Here is a 20,802-nt window from a genome sequence, read left to right on the forward strand (position 1 = left end):
TGGACATAGAGTGCCGATTAGTGCTTCTTCATTACTGGACACAGAATCGTACGGCGTTCTAAAAACTTGAATAAGATTGTTAGAGATTTGCAACTAGGAGTCATGTCTTGGGTTTAACAAAATCTTCAAATCAATCATTCGATTATCTGTATATACTTTTTGAAAAGTATGCCAGAAAAAAAAAGGTATCTGTCCTTTAATATGTAAACATGTTTCCATTTTTCTAGGTGTACATGATCCAAGACTAGACAATATTTTCACAAAAGACAAGCAAAAAAAAAAAGGAATCATCTTTAGCAAGGTCGCCCGCTTGCCTGCAGGTTAAACTTTAATGATCATATCTGGCAGATGGATGTGAGCAACACGCATTAATATGCCAAGAAGAATGATGGAGCAAGATTTACACGCAGGCAGATCATCATTCTCTAACGCTGCAGTTTAATTACAAGGAGTTGGGGCAAGAGTTTGTTCTGGTACCAAGCAAGTCATTGGGAAACAATATGTATCAGGGACAGTGGCTCCAAATCTATACCTAATTTAAAAACTAATTTTCATGTTTGGATCCCAAGTGATGCTGCTGCTGCCTCTAATTCAATTAATAGGTCAATCCTGGATGTGTTAACTCAGTATTCAACATAGATGCAGAGAACTAGCTATGAGACTGATCAGCACTGGGCTAACAACAGGATAAACTCAACTTTCTTCTCAGGCTCATCAACAAAACATAATTAAGTAATGCTTCTTTTAATTTGGACAGAATGAACCTGATTATACCTCAATTTCTACCTTTCCATTTGCTCAATTACATCTCAAACTGAATTTAAAAACCCTTTCATTACTCTAAATGACTTCTGTAATGGCTCAGTCCACGCTTTCCTATTAAAATACTTTATTATCACACTGCAGGCTTGCTTATGTCTTTACAGGTTCTAAAATTAGAATCAGGAGAGATCCTTCACTTCACTTATATGGCTCCTGTAAATGATCCATACTTTTTAGGTTTAAGTGTAAAACAAGTTTTTAGGCTTAAAATTTTTAGCTTTTAGGTTTTCCTATAGTTTCCCTGTAGTTATAAAGCTAAATCTTAGGCTGCTGAAGTACAAATGTATAACTTTTCCTCATTCTATACATTTTTGTTTTAATTTCCGTAATGTTTTCTTCTGTGTCCCACTTTAACTTGGAAAGTGCATCTGGAAAAGCTATTTTTATAGTTTGGCTCATTCTAGGACTAAGTCAAGGACTGCGTCAATGCTGTCTACAACATAATATCCACTCTCTTTCTTTGCTGACACAAGGATTAATTAAAACCTGAATTTTCTTTTATTTCTGCTAACACATCTGCACAATAACATTTTAATTACATCTTTTATAAACAGAGAAAAAGCACGTGGGTGAAAATTGTAATTCCCTGCCATTTGAATTCAACAGTATCCACAAACACATCTTTCTTAAATAATGGTAAAAATAATGCTAACTTAGTTTTAGAAACATCTTTAAATTCAGACAAGTCAGCATCACAAGAAGGCACTTCTTGTGATGCAGGATCCTCCATTGTCATCGATCTTTTCCCATTTTTAACTGATTTTGATTGTGTGTAAGGGCGTTCCCTAAAAAAAACACTAACTCTTTCATGTCTTCACAACAACAGATGCTGTTGTGTTGTTAAATCTGGAACCCCTTCTCAAATTGTATCATCAGAGAAAACCTGTTGTATTTTCAAAAATTTAAACAGTAAGTAAGCAACAAAACTCTTGTATTCTGACCAATATATTTTGTCATGAGCCTCTTTCCTTGATTACCTCACAGTAAAGGCTGATTTCTACTCAGAAACCAGGTCGTCTGCCAGTCTGTCACAGTTAACGCATATATGTCCCTGCCCCTTCCGCAGACACACTGGTGCACCTTTCCGAAAAAAGTAGGTGACCGAAGGTCCAGGAAACACACAGCCAGGCAGACGAGCTCCGAGCCAACTCCCATGTTACAGGAGAAGAGAGCATATCCAGCCAGTCACAGTCAGAGAAACAGGACTACACTGGAAAACAGGCTGATCTCAAACTTTGCTTTTTAGTCAAAGTGTTATAATTAACAAGTAGTCCTGGTCCAGTGCCTCTGTGCTTTTTTAGCCTATGATGATCTCGCTATTTTCTGTCCCATGGCTAGTTCTGCTCTCTCAGTCCTGTTTCTTGTGTTGTTTTTTCTCGCTAACAAATAAGTCAGATTTTATCTGGTTCAAACAAAGGTTTGGTACAAATTATTTGCTGATACAACCTTGCAGAGGATGAAACAGTGCAGCAAAATCAAGGTCTGATTCAATCTTTCCTTTTTTTATTTATTAATTTTCTTTATTTTAGCATACACTATATTTTCATCTTATTTCCAGAACACAGTCCATTTCGTTTGACTGTTTCATATTAGAATTGCAATAATTTTGACAGGGTATAATACATTTATGTATGAATATTTTGGATCAAATTGAATTAGAGAATATCATGTGAACAGACTGTGTGCCTTGTAAAGTGCTTTATGACTTAGTCTACTCTCCATTGGGGCAACCATTGTAACTCCTGCCAAATGAATCCTTTTAAAGCTGTTTTATACTAAGATTTTTACCCAAACACATACACACACCACATCTACCACATTCCTCTTGCCCTCTGTGAAGACTAAAGTCAAAAAATTATATAGGAAAACTATGCTTTTGACATCTCTCAGCAACCTCCTTTATTTTGAGCATGTGGACACATTACGTGTTAATTAGTAATGAAACAATCAAAATGATCTTTTTTTTATGATTGTTGAATTACTATCAGGTCCCAGCATGTCAGCATGTTCTCATTTAATTTCTGCACTCTTTGTCGAAAGGCTGCACTGAAAGACAGGAAGACACTCATTGTTATCCTGTTCTTTCAATACAGGTTTAATTGCCCAGAATATGAGTTGTGACATCCCCTTACTTATCAAATTAACAGCTCAGACAAGGTCAGTTAGGTGCTCAATACCGATTTTAACTGGATCAAATTTGCAGCAAGTGTTTTACTGTTAGACCTAAACCATATTAGTTCATATATGCTCAATCAATGTATTTTTTTCAAATACTGTATATTGTATCAGTTAAGTAATACTGTACATTCTTCATAAGAGTTGCAAAATTCAGTCCTTATGCTTTAAATTGGTCAATTTACAACAGTTGTTAAGGTTGGGTATTAAATTGCTGTATCACATTTGCACAAGTATTAACACTGTGAAAGTCTAGCCATCCTCCTGTGGGGTGAGGAGATGATAAACATGTCACAGAGATTAATAATTTTGGTGTAAAAGTGCAAATCAAATCTAGAACAAAGGAATTTGTGAAGATACAGATCAAAGCTAATTAGAATGGACTAGTCAAAGTCCAGACATCCAGAATTCTATTAAGAATTTAAGGTAGAAAGATGTTTGCAACCAATGTTTGCAGACGTTAATTTCTTCTGAGTTTGAGATATTTTGCAGAAGACTTGGCAAACATTACATTCTACAAGCTGGTAGAGAAATACACTAAGACACTATACAGAAGGCATATGTCTGCCAAATCTTAGATTTTGTATCGATAAAACAGTTTCATTGATCTTTATGATTATCACTACCACATAAAATTCAAATAAAATGTGTAAATATTTTGGCTGTAACGTGACCTAATAAAACTAAGTAACAGCGATGTGAATCCTCTTAAAAGACATATATAAAAACAATCCAATAATAAAATCAAATATGTAGCTTTTTGCTCAGATTTGCTTCAAAACTGCCCCAAAATAAGTAGAGATTAGTGCTGTCCTTTTGTTGCCAAGCCATAACTGCCAAAAAACAAAAAAGCTGTCTTTAAAAAAAAAAAAAAAAAACAGGTTTCTGCTCATTCAGCAGTCACATCCAGCTGACTGACAGCTAGTAGCAGCAGGAGGGGAAAGACAAATGTTACTCGGGGTTAGATTCGGTCAAAGGAAACCCCCCCACCCCCACTGTCTGTAGCCTCTGACTAAGAGGGGTTTAAGCTACAGGAATTAAATTGCATTAAATATTTTTTCTTGAGCATACATTGATAATGGAAATCAACCCAGGCCATATAGATAACTTTACATTTATGAAATCACACACAATGATGTCCTCTGCAGAGTAGTTTTACTTATTGATATCCTCTATACTGATAATGTGGTTTAATTACACCTCATTAGCTTTATCTCAGAAGCCACTTAGACGCTGTAATGCAAGGAGACAAGATTATCTATCTGCTGTGATAAATGTTTATTTGCTTCTGTGAGTCTTATTTTCTACAAAGTGATTTTTTTTTTTAAACAAGCTTCAGGGACAGCAATGAGATGTTTTTAACCCTATGAGTTGTGTTTCGGTAAAAAGAAACTGGTAAACAAACACCCCTGAGTGGGTAGCATCCAGAATTTACTCGAAACTAAGTCATTTAGAATGTTTTTAGAGCATAAACAGTAGTGTATAGGATTTCCTGAAAGCGCGCACATGCGCGATCAAGACGCTACGGAAGCCGGCAGACCAAACCAGCGCATTCAGCTCGGCAAAGAACTCATGCTCTTCCTCAACACTGAAGTCCTCAGACATTTTTCTTTTGTTGTTTCTTTCTTTGCACAGGTAAACAGCACATTTCTTCTTCTACGCTTGCATTATTGGCAGAGCAGACGCTGAATGCGCACTTTCATCTGGTTTGGTCTGCCGGCTTCCGTAGCGTCGTGAACGCGCATGTGCGCGCTTTCAGGAAATCCTATACACTACTGTTTATGCTCTAAAAACATTCTAAATGACTTCATTTCGAGTAAATTCTGGATGCTACCCACTCAGGACACTTGGAATACATTGGACGAGCAGTATGGAGGAATATTGACACGTTTTTTGTGGACTTTTATGGACCTTTCTGTCTCGGACACCATAGACCTCCATTATTTGAATGTCAGCAGACAGCAAGAAGCCTCCCAGATCTCCAGATGCATTTGAGATATCAAAAAAGTACTCCAGAGTGTTGTTCAGCATGGGGGTGAGTAGAAAATGAAGGCTAATCATGTTTTGGGTGTACTATTCCTTTAACCTGAGGCTATTTTGATTAAGAACAAAATAAATTCCTAAATGATATGTTAAGTTATGTATTTTGTTATCTCTTTAGAACATTTCAACTCTTTCCACAGATGTTTAAACCAATGATAAAGATGATACAAAAAAGAGACTTAAATAAACAAACTTTAACTGCAAAGACTCAGATGAAACCCCAGTTTTACATATTCCTAGACATAGATACCTGCATTCATAACATCTCACGTTAAAACAAACACAAAGCAAATAGAGGATTGAGATTACATCTATTACGTTTGGCGGAGAATCCGTGATGCTATGGGCTAGCATAGCATCCAAAACGCCCTGAGAAACATGCTGAGTGCCCAGCATGATGATCTTTTTTGTTAAATACCATTGAAGTTTAAATCAAACAAATCTTGTGGCTTTAGGGCTGCAACTAAGGATTAGTTTGCAAATCAAATAATCTCTCGATAATTTTTTTGATTGATAATCGGATAGCAAAAGATTCTTTCAAAAAGACTTTTTTTGTAATTAAACCAGGGGAAACTCAAACCATTTTAAATGCAAAATGTTTATATATTTCTTACAATCTTGATATAATTATTGCTAAAAGTGGGTTGCTCTATCAGCTAAATTTGTGTTTTAAAGTCTCTATACTGCTGTTTACGAATCGATTACTAAATTAGTTGACAATTATTTCAATAATTGATTAATCATGATTAATTGTTTCAACCCTAGGTGGCTTACTATTAAACAGTCAAAACTGAACAGAATGGTGTTTTGATTATGATTCAAAATAATTTTCCAGATCTACACAGAATGGATTCACCAGATGCATTATCAATCTTCATCCATCAGCCCTAAATCCTACAGAACACCTTTGTGGTTAGGTAAAAATAAATTAAGCATATAGCAGTTTATTTGCTATGGCTGCAAAGTTTGAGGAGCTGTAAGAGAAGCTGTAAGTTTACACTTAAAAATTACCATTTTGTGTGTAGCTGTTGTTCTCTTATGAATGCAAAGTACTCTGCTTCATTAACAATGCTTTCATTTGTTCAAGTGTATTACCCTGAAATCTTAATCTCTATTCACACTGACAAGAAGCCATGTGGTCATACTTACACATCAGGGAACAAAGCACATGCTTGTAGCATACAGCAGACCCCTTTGCTATATTATATTTATGTCAGCATAGGTATGGGCACGCATGAGCTCCACAATCCCCCTCTCTTTTTCTGAGTCTCCTGTGCAGTTCTGGTTTGGCCCAGATAACAGCAAACCTGCCTGGAGGCGCGAGACACCAACACTGCAGGACGTAATGGAAGCTATCATAATGCTTGGCAGGAGCCCAGATCGTGGCGCTGAGCAGGAAACGCCTCTCAGCTCGGAGTGTGAGGACACGTCGGTTTGTTTTGATGCAGTGGCTAAAGGTTTTAAAAGCTGGCAGATGGACTGATGTAGGTGACAGAACAGTGCGGGCGCAGGAATAACAACTTCATCAAAAAAAAAATCAACATTTATTACCTAATAAATGGAATCACCAAAAGAAATTGTGACAAATATTGCCTTTTTCTGGAACATTAAATTATGTCTAGATGTTTTTTGATTATTGTTTTTTAATAAAAAAAAAATGACATTTAAAGAACAAGAATTGAAGATTTACTATGAAAAAAATTATTATATTTTGCATACATGCTCAAAACTTCCCTGACTCAACTCTAAGGTTTTATCTTCTCCTGCTGCCATGCAGAGTTCTGCTTGGCATGTATTTTCTCAACCAAATCAGAGGATCACTTTGTTTCCTTTGCCTAGGTGAAAAGTCCTGAAGTCTTATAAAGAGCAGTTCTATGGGATTCTACAAAACCGATTCAATCTTAGCTTGACCTAAGAGGCAGTTCTAGTGATGTGGAAGACCTATTCCATTGTTTCATTACCAAAAAAAAAAAACTAACATCACACATTATGAATGTCCTAGAGAGTTTCCTGTTGCTCACCTGAACAAGCAATAAGGAACTATCAGGAGTTGGCCTAACGCTTTGGAGTTTGAGTTATAGATGCCATCATAGACATGCTTTAACAAACCCATGTTTTTTTTTAGACAGGGCAGAAAGCTGTGAAGATCATGTACTTTGATTTCTCCAGTGTAGTTAATCAGGCTGACTTGCTTTCCTTCCTTGTTTAAAAAAATAGAGCTTAGATTTCATAGCACAATATAGTTCTAAATTTCCATTGAAAGGGTATAAGTCTGATATTGAATAAATAACCTCAGAACAACTGCTGAGAATATCCAGAACCTGTAAAAGCTTAATATTGACAAGTATAACATCCTAAATAATAGAATTTTCTAAGTTTTTGGAAAAAAATTATCTAAATTTTATTTGCATTAGATGCTCAACAATAACATGCACACTTAACCTGGTGATTTTCTCTCCCTCCTCTTATTTCGCAGTCCATGGGTTCTTGCAACTTTCACAGTTTCTTTGACAAACGCACCAAAGACTGTCTTTACAAGCCACTTTAGTAAATAACGAAACAACTTCAAATTACCTCTGAATATACACACTAAAGGTCTCCGATTAATTCTAAAACATCTAAGTTTTGATAAACCCTCAATGACACTAATAGCAGCACTTCACAATTGTTTTTTTAACCTTCCTCTTAGTCTACGATTTCTTCTCTTCTCTCTCACACATAACAAACAGCTCCCTTTCTAATCTAGTCTTGAATTATATTTTTTTATTACTTTATAAAAGCTTAAAAAATTATTTAACACTTTTCATCTTTAATGAAACAAAAAAATCTATTTTTTTTTAAGTATTATTATTTTACCTGGGCAAAGAAAAAAGAAAGAACACTATTAAGGTTTCCTCTAATGAACATAACCTTTATCACAGCAGGGATCTCTTCAGTCAAAACTAAATAAATTAAATCACCCTATAAAAAATAAGACAGCTTCCTGTTCGTAGTGATAAGCTCAGCTCTTTGTATCCACTGAGGCCTGCGCTCATCAAGCTGCGCCACAAGTGGTTGCTTACGATAGTTACTCTTTCTACACTGTCTACATCTGACATTCTATATTCCTTTTTCTTATTCATCAGACCCTAAAATCTGAGATATTATCAGGGACAGTTTTGCTGGCTGCAGGTCAGCTAAGACGGGTGTTTGTTTACCTTATTTAATGCACTCATTTTGTTGCAAGCGTTTACAGCGTTGGAGTTAGCATAGCGGAGCTCAGCCTACAGCCACAGGCTCTGTGTCTGCGATCTTTCATCACTTCGCTTATGTAGCTTGTGTGTTATGGTTCTTTCTGTTCTTCTTGTGTTAGCTGCTCCCTGAACATCACTTGGGTACAAACTCTGTAATAATAGACTGAATGTATATCGAAATTCAAAAGTCACCTAATTATTATGAAGTAAAATGATGTTGTGATAGATATTGTTACTTTAATTTTTGTCCAGCTTCACTCAGAGACTACTTAAAGGTATAAAGGAGGATTTTTGCGAATTTTTGTAAAAGATCAGCCCTCTCAACTTGCACATGCACATCACTGTACCTGCTCTTGAGAGGAAACGCCAATTAAACGTGTGCGAGAGCATTCACGAGCCCATTTCTCCTCGTGCATGCTCTGTTTAAATGTTGCTTTTTGCATCGCTCAACCAAACTTACTTTCCAAAAGATTTGCAAGTTTTTAACTATGTCAAACTCACCACCAGTAAGTGAAAATGTGGACGAGCTCGTTGGACGGCCTTACGTAAACATATCACCAGAGTGATTGACAATTAGGAGGACCACTTATTTTGATGATCCACCCGGAAAAAGAACATCCTCCAATATACCTTTAACAAATGCTAATTAACAAGGTAGTCAGCAGCAAAGGAGTACCGTAGGGGGCAGTGCCTTACCATTTATTGTTACTATGGATAACACTGTTCTAGTACAAAACTGACTTCTCATCTGCACAGGTGTTCTGATTACTCTGCAGTCATGACGTTTAATAAAGGTGACAAGAAGCTGAGTGCAGAGTGATGGTGAGCTGATTTGTGGCGCGATGTAGACACAACATCCCATCCTGAATGTCAGTAAAACAAAGGAATTGAGGTTTCAAAAGAAACAGAAACACTATAACCATCATGGGAAAAGGAGTGGAGGTGGTGGAGGAATATGAGCACCTCAGCGATCGCCTTTACAAAAGATTGGACTAGAGATAAAACTGTGAAGCAGTTTAGATGATAGAGCAGACCGTACATTTTAAGGTCCTTCAGTGTAGGGCTAAATCGTTTTGACAACTTTCTAAACCAAGATTGTGATTTCTTGATTTTTTTTTAAGATTGTCCTCCTCTATAACCACATGGATGTCAATATTTCACACCAGGGATCCATGCTTTTCATGGCCCCCATTGTTGCAGCACTTTACTGATACTGTTGTGTGTAAAATTGCTTACTTCTACTTGCATGCATTGGTCTGCTGCTAGCTGCAACACTCTCTTCCCTTCTGTGTGGTGGCAAACACACTTTAAGCATATCACTGGCACCAAATGGGCTGGAGTGAGACAGTCACTGTCTTACTCCTGTTAAACATTTCATTACCCAAACTGAGCACCTATTCTATTTGACAGTTCTAATTTATTAAACTGTTTATAAATCAAAATGCAATGACTTGCGTAGCCATACTTTAGTGTTTAGAGAAGAATGCTGCATATTAAGGATTGTGTGATCTCTAGATTGCCATCATCTGATGGGGTAGCATCATCAGAAAAAAGGAGCAGGTCGGCTATGATTGGGTTAAGCTAATAATGAATAAGCGAATAAAGAAGACTGGCTTTGTTCTTCTCTAGAACATCGGAGATGATTTTACAAAGAATTCTTCATAAAATAAAGAGCATTACGGACAGTAATGTTTCAGAGGACTCTGATACAACAACAGTGTCTCCATTCAGAGGTTTCTCCACACCCAATGTTAGATAAACAGCTAAAGAGACCCTATGTATCCATATCCATTGGCATTTTCAATAACTTGTTAAAGAAATACATTTAGCATGAGCTACAACAAAGTTCAAATCCTTATTGATAAGAGGTTTTTTTAATTGAATTTGACTCTGTTTGCAGCAGCAAACATTCAATATAAACATGAATTAAAAGGAGGCTGGCCAAGACAGAAGGCCCAGCTTGATTTCTTTAAGCTTGACTGAAATTTGCAGCTGGCAACATGGATAAGCAAGAAAGTTTTTGCTAGAAAGGTTTTCTACTTAGATAAAGGTTGGGCTGTTTGGCTGCCATGTGAAGAACTGTGTATTTATGAATCAATATGATGATCTCAAACCTGAGTGCACGGTGATGAGTGTAAATGTGGTAGGAGCACCATGTTGTGGGCCTATAAGACTCCAAGCAGTACTGATGCAATCCACAATGTGATTAAATAATAAATTAGAAACAATAATCTTAAATATTAATTTCCCCTCAAAAGTTATGAGTTAAACTGGAAATAATTCTCAATTTCTGTGATAATTCTCAATAATTACCACAAAAAGTATGTGTCCAATGTGCAACTTGACACACAAATATTACTCGGTGTGTATGCATCTACTTGAGGTATGGGTGTACAATATGTCAATATTAGATCATGAAGGATTAGATCTTTTAAATGATCTGCCAAAGTGAGGATATCATATGGATTGTGTAAGTCACATTTTATAAGCTGCAGTTTTATAGTGATCCACCAAACCGCCTGACTTACTACATAATCAAACTGACCTATCAATCATAGGGAATAACCGCTAGTGACTCACTTTCTTACCTGCCTCCTTGTTTGTGTGTGTAGCGGTAGCCGCATGGAGAGACATGGCCGAAAACCAGATGGAGGACTCCCATTATATGAAACTTGTTTTGATGTTTTTCAAAATACCAAGGCACGAATAAAAGTAATTTGCAAAGTTAGCACAGAGATGGTTTGCGCATTGGACGGCAACACGGCAAACTTTTTAAATCACTTGAACAGAAAGCACCCAGAAAGGTATGAGTGTCATGATCTTGGCGCTAATGGTTTGGTTTTTTCCTTTGCTCCTTGCTCCCTGTCTAATTGGTTCTGCGGCTGATTATCGCTGATCATTTCCACCTGGTTCCTCTACTATATAAGTTGTGTGTTTGCCTCCCATCAGCGCCAGGTTATTCGTGTGTTTTGGTGAGACGTTTCCTAGCTTCCTTTAGTCTGTCTGCTTCCCTGATTATGACAAGTTTTCTGTCCTGTGGATCTCGAGTTTTGCCTTCCCCCTGTCTGCTCTGTTTGTCGCATCTGGTCCTGGTTTCTGAACCTGGAACTGTCTCCTGACTTCGGCCTTGGATTTCCCTTCTGGACTCTGTTGCTGCTCGGCGTCTGCTGCTCGCTCTCTAGGAACTCTGGGGGCGTGGCCGCCACAACTGCAGTCAAACCTCCCTTCTGGATTCTGCTGAGGTCTCCGCGAAAGGACTGAACTTTGAATCAGGTCAGTGACTAGCTCCAAGTCGCATTCAGCTCCACATCCAGTCACTGACCTGTATTCTCCTATCACTGCAGAGATCCGCCCGCAGCAGACAAGCAGCCCTGCGCACCTGTTAGTGTTTAATAAACGCTTTGAACTTTCCCACTGCCTGTCTCGCCTCGAATTCTGGGTCCAATATTCTGAGATCACTACAATGAGAGCCAAACAGTCAGGGGAAAGCCGGGATTATCGCGGCCAGAGGCAGTCGCTGGACCCAAACAGTCATTAACACAGACTTTGATAGTATTATGTGTGAAAAGAACAAAAGATGCAACAGAAGCTGTTGATTTTGATCTCTTAAAAGATGCGGCTCCATTCAAGACAATTGAAAACGGGGGGTTCAACCGCCTGAATAAAGTAGTTGACTTGTGGTATGACCTGATTGGCCAAAAAAAATGCCTCTCCAATACTACAATGTTTACGATCAAGCAAACTGCTTCTATTCAATTTAAAACCTGTTTTGAAAGATTCTTTGCTCCGTTTTTTTAGGACTCTTTACATGCAAAAACGGTTTGGCTACACTGACCAAAGACTTACAAATTATTCTGAAAAATACAAGTAAGCTCATTATAAAACAGAAATAAGGATTTTATAAATAAAAAAAATCCGGATATGATATTTTTGCCACCTAGAGCCTGTATGAATGAATCAACAACTGTGGGTTAAAGGAAATGCATAATACAATTAAATTGGTGCAGAGGAGTGATTGTAAACCTCAGCCTGAAACTTTAACTACAACTGTTTTCCACCACAACTACTGAGTCACTGAGATTTTTTTCTTTTCTGGGATTTTGAATAACTTGGTCAGTCTACACACGTGAGCCTTGGTTGGTAATACACAATGCTTCTCAAATTACCTCACAAATTAAAAGGCATTAAAACCAACCCCATCTTTTTATCTACACCTGCTTTATGACCTGCATAGATTTAACAGACAGCAGTAGAATCAATACACACTAACAGCCTTCCAGCCTTTGAGACAATGTTTAATTCAATCGCTCTAATTAGCTGGCCTTGACAAAAAAATGTAAGTTTACCCGCAGAGTCCCGCATTCTGTATTTATCAATAGTCGATTCCATTGGGTTAAAAAAAAAAAGCAAAGAAAAGCCTATTTCTGGTCTACTGCAGTGAGCTGTTTAATGACTCCCAGAGTTAACGGTCTATACACGGACTTAATGGTCCGCTCTCATTTGTTTTATGGGCCCATATTATGGCGATGAAACCTTTCTTCTGTTCTGTCAAGCTGGATACATACGGAGAGTTAATTGGTGATGTTTCATGGCATTTACAGATGAATTTAAGGCAAACAGGAATGAACTTATCATGTACCGAAAAAGTCCTATGTTAGCTCAGTTACACACTTCACATATCCCTCCTTCACCACAACTATACAATCTCTATATTTATTTTATTTTTTTGCATTTTCCGCAGCATACCGTTAATCTCAAGTCAACCCTTCTGTTGAGGGATTTATTTCCTGTAAGCCCCTCTTTTAGTCCTGCCTGTGCTTCTATTAATTTTCTACAAAATCAGATTTGGAAGTATTTCACATATCTGCAGGCCTAGAAAAGCCGATTTGAGTCTGTCCAGCAATAAGACAGGCACTTAAGAATGGATAGATATTTGCCCTTGCTACTTATGCTTCCACTTTATTTGAAGAGTAATTGATTATTTCTGCACCTTCCTAATAAATACATAGAAACAGCTTTAATACCTTTTTCAAAGATAGGTGCAGCCTTTTTTATTTGTTCTGAGACCTGTTACTCATGGTGAAATGAAGAAATACCAATACCTCACGAACTGTTTCACTGTTTCATGAAGTTGTAACCACAATTTTCATTATGCTTTTTAGGATTTTATATAAAATGTAGTCTCAAGACATGCAAGAGACATCACAACTAAATATGCAGAGAAAGTCGCTACGGTAAGAATAGGACAAAACATATCATGACGGAAACCAGAAATCCCATGTGAAGAGTCAAATAATTAATCCTTTTTCAACAATTTTATGGTAGGAAGTTGTAACCCTGGTGTCATCCTGCAGTGATAGTAATCTTAAACTATGACAGGAAAACTGATCAGACTAAATTTGATTTAAACAAAAATAAAAAAAAATAAAAACTGTTAGAAGTTTCCTAAAAGCCATGAAGGGTCCCACTAAACAAGTGGAAGAATGTACTCCACTACAGAATCATACTGTGGGAATACTTTCTCTTCTGAGGGACAAAGAAGCATGTCAAAACTAATGGGATGAGGGATGGGATGAATTAGGCAATCCTGTGAGAACACCTACACAGCCATGCAATTACCAGGTGCCTAATAAGGCAATTTTCTTTGGAAAAGATTTAGAAAAAAAGTCTGGTCATGAGCTTCAAGTGGCAGTTTGTGGATGTTCAGTGTGACAGGGACACCATCTGCAGATTTTAAGAGGAAAACAAATTACATATTTTTTTATTTCCCAAGCCTTTTGCAGTTCCTTGGCTATTATCTCTTTAAACTCTACTTGTATTTTATGGTACCTCAGCAATGACTTATCTGAAAGAAAAGCTTGCACTGGAGAGCCCATCAAGTGTAAATGACTTTTAAGTCCTGTATGATTTTGAGATTTCAGTGTACGGTGGACTTTTGAGATTGTGAAAACCTTGTGACCAGCTTCTTGTTGTCTTGTTGTCAAGGTGCAGCCTTGAATTACATGGGATTTAGTTTATGGAACAACCTTATAGATTAAAAGTCTGTTTCTATCAATTTCAACTACGATTTACCTCATTTTTGTAGATAGAAACATTTAATATGAAATATGGTCATAACTGCACTGCAAAAACCATTTAGAATTAAGTAAAAATCTTAATCTCAATCTCAATCTTAAATTGAGTGTTATTACTAGGGGTGTAAATAATAATCGTTTTGTATCGATGCATCGATCCAAAAGCCGACGATCCGATGCATCGACACGTCCGCAAGATAATCGATTAATGTTTTTTTTTTTCCTCCGGTCTATTTTTATCCATTTGCTCCTGGGCGTAATTCTTCCTCCCGTGCTGCGGTGGCGCTAAACCTATTTTCCCCTCCTACCGCGCTTCCTGGTTATACTCTTACAGCAGTTTGTTGCAGCAAGCTTCACACAGACATTTTTAAATTATGCTCAGTATTGAAGCGTGGTCTGGGCTACACGCTGTAGGTCTAGATACGGCCGAGGCGATGAGGAAGTGGGGACGAGTTTAGTCCGACGACGGAGGGACAATGGGGCAAAAAGAGCGGAGATTCAGCTGGAAAAAGGCTCCCAGCGTTCTCGCGCACCTCGCTCTTCTAGCGGGTCAAACTTCACGAGTTGTTTTCCGCAATTTCGGTCATAAAAACAAAACTAGCCGGCCTCCTGTCTGGTGCACTGTTTGCGGTCAGCTACAATCTGGGAGAGGTGCAGCGGAGCGTCTCTCAAGGGGCGGTGACGTCAACACTCTGGAGCCTTCTTCTTCTTCTTTTTTTTAATGGCGGTTGGCAAACAACTTATAGCTGCATTACCGCCACCTTCCAGAATGGAGTATGGACCAGACAAACTATTATATTCTCCCTAAAATACCCGTTCTTCTTAGAAAATTAAAAATACCCCCAAAAACTACATCCCCAGATGACCTTTGAAACAATTCCCTTATATGTAGTTTATTTTTATTCCTGTCTAACTCTCTACACAACATCTCTCTTTCCTGAATATATTTATTACATTCTAAAAAAATATGTTGGACAGTTTCTCTGGAGCCGAGGTATTGCATTGAACTCATTACACTGATATTGTGCAGTATTTTTGCAGTATTTTTTGATGCAACTTTTCTACTTCTGTTATTTGCTGTTGTTTCTAAAGAAAATGCATAATGATATTACAGCTTTCATTGATTTATTTCAAACTTGAAACTTTGTTTAGCCTGTAAGGTGTAAAAAAAAATAAAAATAAATAATAATAAAAAAAAAATTAACCGATTAATCGATTAATCGAATCGAATCGAATCGTGGTGTATTCTTAAGTATCGAAAATAATCGAATCGTTGGATCAGGAAATCGATACTGAATCGAATCGCCATGATGGATGTGATTTACACCCCTAGTTATTACCCTTAATTTTAGCAGATAAATAAGATGAATTGCCAATGGAATTTATATTTTTACTCCTAAAACAAGATAATTGGATAATATGCACTTGAACTAAGACAAAACATTTATTTTTTTCTTATATTAAATGTAAATTGTCTTGTTCCATTGGCAAAGTATCTAATTTACCTCTTCAATTCAAGACAAAATGCACTTAATTTAATCAAAAATTACTCATTTAGATTTCCATTTTTGCAGTGTGGTAGATATATACCATTTTTGGCAAAAGGCAAACCTTTGACTCTATTTACAAATTGTGTGCCTCCTTTAGCCATTTTTACACTGGATTTTATTTAGCAGTATTGCAGTAAATGTGGTTGGAGAAACTATTTGTCATTCTTTTAAAAAGCAATACATAATTTCTACCCCTGCTATAGGTAGGTCTGTTGCATACCCCAGTAAACAGCAATTAAATTTAAGATTATAAGGTGATGAAAAAAATGTTATAAATAAGCTGCCAGTTTTGCACCCATTAAAATAGTGAAAATCTAAATCACTTGAGTGTGATCTTGCAAATTTAAAAAAGAATGTTCGCTTTAACAGACAATCGAATAACACATCAGCCACAGGTGCATCATTATTTTACCTTATCCTTTATTTCAAACATGTTTTATGTACCTGCAAAAGGGAAAATGTCTGTTCATCTTCGTTGAAATAGAAAACAGCAAAAACGAATAGAACTCTCCCAAGAATCTAGTAGGGGAAAAAAATAATATCCAAAAATATTGGACACTGTCATCTGCAAGAGTACAACAGGGAAATAGAGAGAAAAAAAAAAAGGTGAAACAAAAAGCACAAACCTGTGAGCTCAGCTGCAAGAAAAGTGTCACGTTAAAACGTCAGAGGGGAGCTTTAAAAATGATTCCCTTGTTTTCGGTAAAAGATAAAGAAAAGAGCAACAAAGTTAAAGCGAGGGATTTCACCGGTGAGTTTCATCAAAATCACAAACCATACTGCTAAAATGCAAACCAAAACCACAGCAACAGCAAACCTCCACACAAAACAACCAAAAAATAAAAATAAAAAAATAAAAATACTAAAAATCTCCCAAAACCCACCAGTAAATGCGCAGGATTTCTGCAAAACTGCAAGCAAAGTGAGAGGCTTTCTCAGAGACAGATAAACGCACCCGTTTCTTTTTTTTCCTTTTCTTTTTTTACCCTCTCGATCTGAATCACTGCATGCTGAAAACTTGAAGCCTGGATGGATTGATTGTTGAGGGGGAGAGAAAAAAAATGCTTCAAACCAGCGCGTCAAATGCTCAATTTAAACACCAGCAAAAGGAGGAAAAACAAAAAAAAAAAAAAGAAAAAAAAAGAAGGGGGGTAAATTTAGAAGACAAAAAAAAAATATTTTGTTTAGAAAAACAGAAAAAAAATAGCCATCGGGAAAGTGTACTCACCGAGCGGGAGTAAAATGTTGCAATAAAAATGTGAAATGGCTCAAAAGAGGCTACAGTATGGCGGTGCGAGGCTGAATGCTGTGCCTTTTTCCCCTCTCTAGCTCTCTGCCTCCAGTTCTGTCATGTGACTCCTTCAGCTCCGACTTCCAGCAATGAGAGTCCAGCCTCGAACAGCTGATGATGCCGACTGCTTTCCTATAACGCCTCTGCTCCTGCAAAAGTAGTGTAAAAAAGAGAAAAAGAAAGAGCGCTGCGCTGCTTATCGCGCCACGGTTACAACTGAACCGGTTTTATGTATCTCTGCTGCATTTTGAAGATGCACAGCTCTCTCCTGTGTCAGAGCCACGGGACGATCAAGTCATGCGGGGTTTTTTCTTCCTCTTCCCTTTACTGTCATCGTGAGCTTGTGCATAAGACATGAATCTCAGACGAATCTAATCAGTGGATTTAGAGATATGAAAAACAATGAAACATCATGTTTTAACAGCACATAGCTTCACTCTTTATTCTGAGGCTGGGATGCAGTTTCAGATTTTCAGGTTTTCCAGCATTTATTGTCATTACAGTGTAACAAGTACAGAGCAACGAAAAAAAAAAAAAACCCTCTCCCTTTAACCCATTGAGGAGCATTGGGCTGCCATTGGGCAGCGCCTGGGGAGCAGTGTGGGGTTAAGGGTCTTGCTCAGGGACCCAGAGTGGCAGACTCTGGGAGTGAGGCTTGAACTAGAACCTCTGAATTCCAAGCGCAATGCCCTAACCACTAGGCTGCCAGTTTGAGTTAGCCAATACAGATCAAGGTCTATTCATTAAAAAAATAAAAATAAAAAATTAACTAAACACAGTCCCATGTTATATCGAGACATCTCCAATATGAAGCCACATCTTTAATGATAAAAAGTATTTTAAAAGAAGGTAGATACAAAATGTATCTTAATTTAACCCCGCGGTTCTCAAAGTGTGTGGCGCGACCCACTGGTGGGGAATTGAGACGTGACAGGTGGGGCGCGCCAAGTTCCGGTGTGTGTTGTGTGACTATAAATGTAGAACGTGTGAGAGCAAACTGTCCTTATAGCTGTATGTTGCCGCTTTTTAGACCAATCAAACCCACAAAGTAATCATTACTAGCCTACATGCAGTCTAATTAAAAGAACATTAGATATGAGAAAAATTTCACCTGGAACTGAAGTGCCAAAATAATGATTGACGTGACGTCGGCATATTATTTGTAACGGAATAAACTTTCGCGCCCCAGTGTTGCCAACTCAGAGACTTTGTCGCTATATTTCAGACCCCTCCAGCGACTCTTTTTTAAAAAAGCGACTAGCGACAAATCTAGCGACTTTTGGAGACTCTTACGTGAAAGCACGTATCGTTCCTTTTCTTGTCCTCCAGCGGCAGGTGCTGCCCTGGGGCGCCTCCCCCATCCCAACCCCGTTCTCCCCCGCTATCGCAGGAGTCCCTCTCAGCGCTGCAGTCAGAGACACAGCATGTTTACCCTCAGCGTCCAGACTGCAAATAAAGCGCACATGCGCCGGGATTGACGGCGCAGGTTGATCATAAATAACTGAATTTGAAATATTTTATCTTAAATAAATAACGGCGTTTGATTCACACAGCCACATGTTCATGTTTCTGGTTTGGAGTGGAGAGGGAGTATCCACTCATCGGGCAGAGAGCTGTGTGCATTCTTCTTCCCTTTGCCACATCATATCTCTGTGAGATGGGCTTTTCTGCTGTTGCTTCACTGAAAACAAAGCATGACAACCCCGTTTTGATAAACTGTGCAATGCAAAACAGGCTCATTGCAGCCACTAATGCAGGGATAAATAGACCTGTCTTGCCAGATGGATTTCACTTCTTTTCTTTTATTAACAGATTGCAGAGTGGCACTTTAATTTTTTCTATCTTTGAGCTGCATTTTTATTTTCTTTATTTTTGTTTTTATTTTCTTTATTTTTGAGCTTGCTGTTATTTGATGTAGGTAGTTTGTATTTAGATACTACTTGTTACTTCAATAAAATTGGAACATTTTAAGATCGTTTCATATTTCATTAGCATTGTGTTGGGGCGATGGGGACAGGCGGGGCTTGAAAATTCCCCCTTGTCCAAAGTGGGGAATGACAGAAAAAGTTTGAGAACCACTGATTTAACCTAATGTTTAGGTTATATACATAATGGCTAATTGGTATTTATAGTGCTGTTTAAACTAGGGTTTTACTGTGATAACTAAAACTAAGTATAATAGAAACAAAGTCATCATTCATTAAAACAATACAGAAAGCTCAATGTTATAGTGCCAAATTTGATGTAAAAGATATATTGATGAAATGGGATGTTTCTTTTTAGCAACTAGTGCTTACTTGTCAGTTCTAATTAAGAAATTCAATATTTTTAGGTTTATTGAACTTGTCTTTTTTTATTGAAAAAAAATTTGCTTTGTCCAAGCATCTGCAACCAAATGACTGTGCAACGCAATCAATTTAGCACAAATATTATATACTGTACATCCAGTGGTAAATTTGAACAAAAAGTTACTCCGCTGCATTGAGCAGTTTAACCTAGTGGACCAGAAAACGTGCACTATCTGTAGCATTGAAACAAAATGTTGGTAGTGCTTTGAATATTTCTGAGCCCACAGCAAAGAAACTAGGAGGTAGAATAATGGACAAAGTGATGTCCAAGGTTTTTAAGCTGAGGAGCTCTCACGGTTGAATGTAGCAGCAGTGTTGTCTAAGCTCTGTCCATGGTGCTGAAACTGAGCACTGTACTTCAGTACAATGTAGAATTCAAGATTCAATGTAGTTCCAAAGTCCTATAAGTGGTACATGTGGGACCCAAAGTGACAAATTTGTAGAACAGCTAACCACTATTTGGTTGCATTATGTCATTTGAAGTTTGAAGCATTATATCAAATTTTCTAAATAACCCTACCCTAAATAACACATAAATAACCCTAAATAACGCATCTCGCTCTCCCTCCCTCATCCATTGAATAAATACACCTGAGAAATATAGGTTATTGCTGATGGCAACAGACAGAAAAGTAATAATGCACTATTGATGCACTAAAGTCCCACAGTGATTGTCGGACAGAGCTCAGAACGAGTACATGTTACGCTCAGCGATGGAGACAACTGTCACCATTCATAAATCAGAGTACAGGTCGGCGCACTGCTCCTACCTTAAGCACTGTCTAATTTAATTCCTGTTTCAAAACACATCTGTGCCTGTGGGAGGTACAAAAAAAAAGACGAAGCATGTTGTGCTGTCCCCATTGAATATTTTTCAAAAGTGACCAAATTCTGGCAATTTTACCACTAAGTTTGTTTTACTCTTTATGGTCATGTAACTTTTAAGGTCAGTTAAACGTTTTTTGGAAACATTTAGCAATCAACATTCCTTTGATTTATCTACAGCATGGCATTCCAGGGCTTGAGACTAAATATAGTGGTCTGTGAGTCGCTGTGCAGGACATCACTTTAATTGTTGATGCCTGAGGGTGCATATAATCTCACTCACTACTATAGAGGTTATCAAAGAGACACAGAGGTCTGATTCAAGAATTGGACTGTTCATAGATGCTTGTGCCAAAATGGTGGTAGAGATGTAATGGAGAAAATTAAGTTATCAGAGCACAGAAAAAATAATGCAAAGTACAGTTAATTCCTGATGGCTTT

At 37.6% G+C, this 20,802-nt stretch overlaps 1 protein-coding gene across 3 annotated transcripts in view; it reads right to left on the reverse strand.

Moving 5' to 3' along the window:
* Nucleotides 1-17,438, reverse strand: part of LOC119798433 (RNA-binding Raly-like protein) — a 186,099-nt gene extending 168,661 nt beyond the window's left edge. Inside the window, exons 1-3 of one of the 3 annotated variants that reach the window (XM_038307913.1) lie at nucleotides 17,126-17,438; nucleotides 16,524-16,922; nucleotides 16,342-16,416 (exon numbers count right to left, since the gene is read on the reverse strand). The gene's annotated coding sequence lies outside the window, so the exon portion shown is untranslated. Of the gene's footprint in view, nucleotides 1-16,341; nucleotides 16,463-16,523; nucleotides 16,923-17,125 lie in introns of those variants that run through there. The other 2 variants (XM_038307914.1, XM_038307915.1) reach the window with 2 other exon arrangements.
* Between the last annotated feature and the right edge of the window lie 3,364 nt (nucleotides 17,439-20,802).

The sequence above is a fragment of the Cyprinodon tularosa genome, unplaced genomic scaffold (genome assembly GCF_016077235.1).
Source record: "Cyprinodon tularosa strain WSP-4 unplaced genomic scaffold, ASM1607723v1 ctg623, whole genome shotgun sequence".
Taxonomy (NCBI): Eukaryota; Metazoa; Chordata; class Actinopteri; order Cyprinodontiformes; family Cyprinodontidae; genus Cyprinodon; species Cyprinodon tularosa.